Here is a 6811-nt window from a genome sequence, read left to right as displayed (position 1 = left end):
AATAGTTTATTGTCAAATTAGTTTCTACATAACACTCAGTGCTCATCCCCAAAGTGCCCTCCTTCATGCCCATCTCCCCCTCCCCCCCACATCCATCAGTCCTCAGTTTTTGTCAGCATTCAAGAGTCTCTCATGGTTTGCCTCTCTCCCTTTCCCCCACCATTTCCGCCCTTCTTCTCCCCCTTGGTCCTCCGTCAAGTTCCTCCTAATCCTCCTATACGTGCAAACATATAGATATACCACATTTTCTTGACCCATTTATCAGTTGATGGACATTTACGCTCTTTCCATGATTTGGCTATTGTTGAAAGTGCTGCTATGAACATTGGGGTACATGTGTCCTATGCATCAGCACTCCTGTATCCCTTGGGTAAATTCGTAGCAGTAGTGCTATTGCTGAGTCATAGGGGAGTTCTATTGTTAAATTTTTAGGAACCTCCACACTGGTTTCCAGAGGGGCTGTACCAGTTTACATTCCCACCAACGGTGTAGGAGTCTGCCCGTTTCTCCACAACTTCACCAGCATCTCGAGTCCTCTGATTTGCTCATTTTAGCCACTCTGACTGGCGTGAGGTGGTATCTCAGTGTGGTTTTGATTTGTATTTCCCTGATGAGGAGGGATGCTGAACATGGTTTCATGTCTGTTGGCTATCTGGATGTCCTCCTTGGAGAAGTGTCTGTTCATATCTTCTGCCCATTTCTTCACTGGATTGTTTGTTTTTCAGGTGTGGAGTTTGGTGAGTTCCTTATAGATTTTGGATACTGGCCCTTTATCCAATATGCTATTTGCAACTATCTTTTCCCATTCTGTCAGTGCCTTTTAGTTTATTGATTGTTTCCTTTGCTGTGCAGAAGCTTTTTGTCTTGATGAGGGTTTTATCCCAGTAATTCATTTTTGCTCTTGATTCCCTTGCCTTTGGGGATGTGTCAAATAAGAAATTGCTGCGGTTGAGGTCAAGGAGGTTGTTTCCTGCTTTCTTCTCTAGGATTTTGATGGCTTCCTGTCTCACATTCAGGTCCTTCATCCATTTTAAGTTCATTTTTGTGTATGGTGTAAGAAAGTGATCTAGTTTCATTCTTCTGCATGTTAATGTCCAGTTCTCCCAGTACCATCTGTTAAAGAGGCTGTCGTTTTTCCATCAGATACTCTTCTTGCTTTGTCAAAGATTAGATGGCCATACATTTGTGGGTCCAATTCTGAGTTCTCTATTCTATTCCATTGGTCTATGTGTCTGTTTTTGTGCCAATACCATACTGTCTTGATGACTACAGCTTTGTAGTAGAGGCTAAAGCCTGGGATGGTGATGCCTCCCGTTTTGGTTTTCTTCTTTAATATTTCTTTGGCTATTCGGGGTCATTTGTGGTTCCATACAAATTTTAGGATAGTTCTAGCTTTGAGAAGAATGCTGGTGTAATTTCGATTGGGATTGTAGTGAATGTGAAGATTGCTTTGGGTAGTAATGACATTTTAACAATATTTATTTTTTTCCAATCCATGAGCATGGAATGTTTTTCCATTTCTTTGTGTCTCTTTCAATTTTCTTCATAAGTTTTCTATAGTTTTCATCATACAGATCTTTTATATCTTTGGTTGGGTTTATTCCTAGGTATTGTGTGTGTGTGTGTGTGTGTGTGTGTGTGTGTTTTGTGCAATTGTGAATGGGATCAGTTTCTTGATTTCTCTTTCTTTTACTTCATTATTGGTGTATAAAAATGTAACAGATTTCTGTACGTTGATTGTACCCTGCGACTTTGCTTAATTCATGGACCAGTTCTAGTAGACTTCTGGTAGAGTCTGTCGGGTTTTCCATGTAGAGGATCATGTCATCTGCAAAAAGTGAAAGTTTGACTTCACCTTTGCCAATTCTGATGCCTTTTATTTCCTTTTATTGTCTGATTACTGATGCTAGGACTTCCAGCACTATGTTAAACAACAGTGATGAGAGTGGACATCCCTGTCGTGTTCCTGATCTCAGGGAGAAAGCTGAGGTTTTTCCCATTGAGGATGATATTAGCTGTGGGCTTCTCATAAATTGCCATTTTATGATGTTTAAGTAGGTTCCTTCTACCTCGACTTTGTCGAGGGTCTTTATTAAGAAAGGATGCTGTATTTTGTCAACTGCTTTTTCTGCATCTATTGACAGGATCATATGGTTTTTGTCTTTTCTTTTGTTAATGTAATGTATCATATTGATTAATTTGTGAATATTGAACCAGCCCTGTAACCCAATAATGAATCCCAATTGATCATGGTGGGTAATTCATTTTATAGGCTGTTGAATTCGATTTGCAAGTATCTTGTTGAGGATTTTTGCATTCATATTCATCAAGGATACTGGCCTGTAGTACTCTTCTTTTTGCTGGGTCTCTGTCCGGCTTGGGAATCAAAGTGATGCTGGCTTCAAAGAATGAGTCCGGAAGTTTTCCTTATATTTCTATTTTTTTGGAATAGCTTGAGAAAAATGGGTATTAACTCTGATTTAAATGTCTGGAAGAATTCCCCAGGGAAGCCATCTGCCCCAGGGCTCTTATTTGTGGGGAAATTTTTGATAACTAATTCCATTTCTTCACGAGTTATGGGTCTATTAATATTTTGTATCTCTTCCCATTTAAATTTTGGTAGTGTGTGTGATTAGGAATTTGTCCATTTCTTCTAGGTTGTCCAGTTTGTTGGCACATAATTTTTCATAGTATTACCTGATAATTGCTTGCATTTTTGAGGGATTGGTTGTAATAAATCCATTTTCAATCATGATTTTGTCTATTTGGGTGCTCTCTTTTTTTTTTTTTGAGAAGCCTAGGTACAGCTTTCTCAATTTTGTTTATTTTTTCAAAAAACCAACTCTTGGTTTCATTGATTTGTTCAACTGTTTTTTGGATTCTATATTGTTTATTTCTGCCCTGATCTTTATTATTTCTCTTCTTCTGCAGGGTTTGGGGTGCTTTAGCTACTCTGGTTCTAGTTCCTTTAGGTGTACTGTTAGATTTTGTATTTGTGTGTGCTTTTTCTAGTTTCTTGAAATAGGCCTGGAATGCAATGTACTTTCCTCTTAGGACTGCCTTTGCCTCATCCCAGAGAGTTTGGAATGTTGTATTTTCATTTTCGTTTGTTACCATATATTTTTAAATTTCTTCTCTAATTGTCTGATTGGCTCATTCGTTCTTTAATAGGGTGTTCTTTAACCTCCATGCTTTTGGAGGTTTTCCAACTTTTTCTTGTGATGGATTTCAACTTTCATAGCATTGTGATCTGAAAGTGTGCATGGTATGTTATCAATTCTCTTATATTTATTGAGGACCACTTTATGAGCGAGTATGAGATCTATCTTGGAGAATGTGCCATGTGCACTTGAGAAGAATTCCATAGCCTCAGAATGTAGAGTTCTAAATATATCTGTCAAATCCATCTGGTCCATTGTGTCTTTCAGGTCCATTGTTTCTTTTGTGATTTTCTGTCTAGTTGATCTATCCATTGCTGTAAGTGGCGTTTTAAAGTCACCTGCAATTAGCACATTCTTATCAATAAGATAGTTTCTGTTTATGATTAATTGTTTTAAGTAGTTGGGTGCATCCCAATTCAGTACGTAGACATTTATAATTGTTAGCTCTTCCTGATGGATAGACCCTGAAATTATTACAGAATGCCCTTCTTCATCCCTTGTCATTGCCTTTACTTTAATGTACAGTTTGTCCCATATAGGTATGGCTACTCCGACTTTCTTTTGACTTTCAATAGCATGATATATATATTTCCATCCCCTTACATTCAGTCTGAAGGTGTCTTCAGTTCTAAAATGAGTCTCTTGTAGACAGCAAATACGTAGATTTAAAAAAAAAATCCATTCTGATACCCTCTGTCTATTGGTTGGAGCATTTAGTCCATTTACATTCAGTGTTATTATTGAAAAATATGGGTTTAGAGTCATTGTGCTCTCTGTAGGATTCATGCTTGTAGTGGTGTCGCTGGGACCTTGTGTTCTTTGCATCATTTCCCTCATAGAGTCCCCCTTAGGATTTCCTGTAGGGCTGGCTTACTGGTGATGAATTCTTTCGATTTTTGTTGATTTGGGAAAACCTTGATCTCTCCTTCTACTCTGAATGACAGGCTTGCTGGATAGAGGATTCTTGGCTGCATATTTTTTCTGTTCATCACATTGAAGATTTCCTGCCATTCCGTTCTAGCCTGCCAAGTTTCACAGATAGGTCTGCAACTACTCCGATAGGTCTCCCTTTGTATGTTAGCGCCCTTCTTCCCTAACTGCTTTCAGAACTCTTCCTTTGTCCTTATATTTTGCCAGTTTCACTATGATATGTCATGCAGAAGATTGAGTCAAGTTGTGTCTGAGGGGAGTTCTCTGTGCCCCTTGGATTTCAATGTCTGTTTCCTTCCTCAGATTGGGGTAGTTCTCTTCAGCTCCTTTTTCCCCTCTTCTTCTGGAATTTCTATGATACAGATATTGTCCCGTTTGATTGCATCACTCAGTTCTCGAATTCTCCTTTCATGCTCATGGATCAATTGATCTTTTTCTTGGCTTCCTCTTTTTCTTGGCTTCCTCTTTTTCTATCATTGTGAATCTAATTCACCTGTTCTCCTCTCTGCCTCTTTAATCTGTGCAGTGGCTGCCTCCATTTTATTATGCACCTCATTTATAGCATTTTTAAATTCATCACAACTATTTTTAAGGTCCATAATCTTTGTAGTAATAGCTTCTCTGGTGTCTTCCATGCCTTTTTCAAGCCCAGAGATTAATTTGATGACTATTGTTCTAAATTCTTGGGCAGTTACATTGCTTATATCTGTTTTGAGCAATTCTTTAGCTGTCATTTCTTCCTGGAATTCCTTTAGAGGAGAGTTCTTCCGTTCTGTCAGTTTGGGTGGCTTTCTGTCTCTTGTAAGTTTTAAAAGCTTGTTATGCTCTCTTCACCTCCGAGTTCTGCTCTATTTAAGGAGGCTCATTGACTGTCCAGGGCCTGTCCATTCAGCAAGGGTTTTTTTAATGGCATCACTTGGTCTCTCTTATTGTACCTTCGGTTATTTTATTTCCCTACCCATAGTGATGTTTGGGACTCTCCACCTTATGTACTTTGGCATGTTTCTTGAGGTAGCCCTGAAAAGAAAAATAGACAAACAGACAGGGAACAAAAGCATGCAAACACACAGACAAATCAAACAAACAAGCAAACCGAAATGGAGAAAACAACAACAACAACAAAAGACAAAGGCCAGTCTAAAAGCAGAAAACCCGAAGTCCTGGCTACAAATAAAGAGTAGGGTGGGGGCAGTGCACATACAAAGAGAGAAATGACAGGGGTGGGGAGAAAGTGAAATTGAACATTGACCAGGCAGACACACGAAAAGGGCAAATTCAGAGAGAGAAAGAGGAGACTGTGGTAGGAGGTGAGGAGAAAGAAATGAAGATAATGTTAACCAAAGAAACTATATAGTCTGATTATTCCAGAGAGAGAGAGAGAAAGGACATTAATGACAGAGATGTAGAATATGCATCAAGAGAATGGATTAAATGTGACTGTTTAAGCGAACCAATGACCAGAGTGCCTAGTCTAGCTGAGGGGAGAGATAAGAATGAGATAATGGAAAATAGATCTGAATAGCAAGAATTGATCTAGAGTTAATCACAGCAATGCATCAATGTTGGTCTTTACCCAGGCTCCAATCAGAAAAAAAAAAAAAAAAAAAGCAGTTCTCTAGGGCAGATGGGCATGGTTTGGGGTAGGCAGTTCCCTCCTCCACTGGGTCCCAAGGGCCGCTCCCTGTAGTCCCGCCTTGGTGGTTGTGGGGAAAATAATGGTGACTCCCCAGTCCCTACTCAAACCAAGCATTGCAAATCATTGTTTTGGGTCAAATCTCCCTGTTCGCCAGGCATAGCCAAGGTGAGCCGTGTTCTATGTCCCAAGCCCTGCCTCATTTCCAGATCTTAGTCTGTGCACTTTAATGATACCACCCGAGATGTAATCCTGAACCCGGGCTGCTTCCTAGCTGGGGATAGAGTAAGGGAGTAGGGGAGCAGTTTCCCCTGCACCGACTGGGACCAGGACACCCAGCCCAAGGAAAGCACCACAGCTAGAGATAGGCTCTCTCTCTCTCAATGCCCTGTTGTCAGAGATGGGATGATAGGATCCCTCTCCTTCCTGGGCTGAGGTTTTTCTCTTCTCCAGAAATAGTTCTGTTAGCAGTTTCAGCTGCTTTTTCTCCTCCCCTCATCACTCCACGGCTCTCCAGGGAGGAGGCTCCCTCCACTCCGTGCATCAGGGTCACAGCCTCTTTTCCTCTTCCTTAGTTCGCAATCATGCACCTATGAGGCTGTCTTCTTCATGGACTCTCTCTTTTCTTCCCAGACTCTTGGGGACAGTGTCCTATGGCTTCAGCCCTTCTTGGTTTGAGAGATAACAGATGAGTGAAAAGGAGCTCCCTACTTCTCCACCATCTTGCCTTCCCAGGTGTTTGTTAATTTACGTAATTTTATTTTATTTATTTTATTTTATTTTTTTATTTAATGTTTTTTTTTTAAATTTATTTCTAGGCTAGAGAGCGTGAGCAGGGAAGGGTCAGAGAGAGAGGGAGACACAGACTCTGTAACAGGCTTCAGGCCCTGAGCTGGCAGTCAGCACAGAGCCCGACGCCGGGCTCGAACCCACAAACCGCGAGATCATGACCTAAGCGAAAATCGGATGCTTAACCGACTAAGCCACCCAGGCGCCCCTGCTAATTTACGTAATTTTAATGGGAGAACTTGGAACTAGTTTCAAGATACGTATCATTAAGGTTTTTATACTGCATTCTGTGGATTTA

The sequence above is a fragment of the Hyaena hyaena genome, unplaced genomic scaffold (genome assembly GCF_003009895.1).
Source record: "Hyaena hyaena isolate Hyena2069 unplaced genomic scaffold, ASM300989v1 scaffold_1239, whole genome shotgun sequence".
Lineage (NCBI taxonomy): Eukaryota > Metazoa > Chordata > Mammalia > Carnivora > Hyaenidae > Hyaena > Hyaena hyaena.
Note: the sequence above shows the minus strand (reverse complement) of the source record.